At 40.1% G+C, this 893-nt stretch overlaps 1 non-coding gene across 1 annotated transcript; it reads left to right on the top strand.

The window, feature by feature from the left end:
• Window positions 1-555: 555 nt before the first annotated feature.
• LOC148578100 (small nucleolar RNA R71) lies at window positions 556-663 on the top strand. The gene has a single exon (XR_015903587.1). It is a non-coding gene; the product is annotated as a small nucleolar RNA R71 (small nucleolar RNA).
• The last annotated feature ends 230 nt before the right edge of the window (window positions 664-893 follow it).

Below are 893 nucleotides of genomic sequence, written 5' to 3'. Positions count from 1 at the left end.
TTCAGAGTTCTCTATCTGTTGCTGAGTGGATGATGGAAAAGGCTTTCTATTGCTAAACCTATTTCTTCCACCATTATTAAAGCCTTGTTGAGGCTTTTGTTGATCCTTCCATGAGAAATTTGGGTGATTTCTCCATGAGGGGTTATAGGTGTTCCCATAAGGTTCACCCATATAATTTACCTCTGCTATTGCAGGATTCTCAGGATCATAAGCTTCTTCTTCAGAAGATGCCTCTTGAGTACTGTTGGATGCAGCTTGCATTCCATTCAGACTCTGAAAAATCATATTAACTTGCTGAGTTAATATTTTATTCTGAGCCAATATGGCATTCAGAGTATCAATTTCAAGAACTCCCTTCTTCTGAGGCGTCCCATTACTCACAGGATTCCTCTCAGAAGTGTACATAAACTGGTTGTTAGCAACCATGTCAATGAGTTCTTGATCTTCTACAGGCGTTTTCTTTAGATGAATGGATCCACCTGCAGAAGTATCTAATGACATCTTAGCTAATTCAGACAGACCATCATAGAATATATCCAGGATGGTCCATTCTGAAAGCATGTCAGAAGGACACTTTTTGGTCAGTTCCTTGTATCTCTCCCAAGCTTCATAGAGGGATTCACCTTCTTTCTGTCTGAAGATTTGAACATCCACTCTAAGCTTACTCAACTTTTGAGGAGGAAAGAACTTGGCTAAGAAAGCCTTGACCAGCTTATCCCAAGAGTTCAGGCTATCCTTAGGTTGAGAGTCCAACCATATTCTAGCTCTGTCTCTCACAGCAAAAGGGAAAAGCATGAGCCTATAGACTTCAGGATCTACTCCATTAGTCTTAACAGTATCACATATCTGCAAGAATTCAGTTAAGAACTGAAAAGGATCTTCAGATGGAAGTC

Source organism: Arachis ipaensis, chromosome B1 (genome assembly GCF_059453495.1).
Source record: "Arachis ipaensis isolate K30076 ecotype BB chromosome B1, ASM5945349v1, whole genome shotgun sequence".
Classification (NCBI taxonomy): Eukaryota; Viridiplantae; Streptophyta; class Magnoliopsida; order Fabales; family Fabaceae; genus Arachis; species Arachis ipaensis.
The sequence above is the reverse complement of the archived record's forward strand: the minus strand, read 5'-3'. Positions and strand labels throughout refer to the sequence as shown.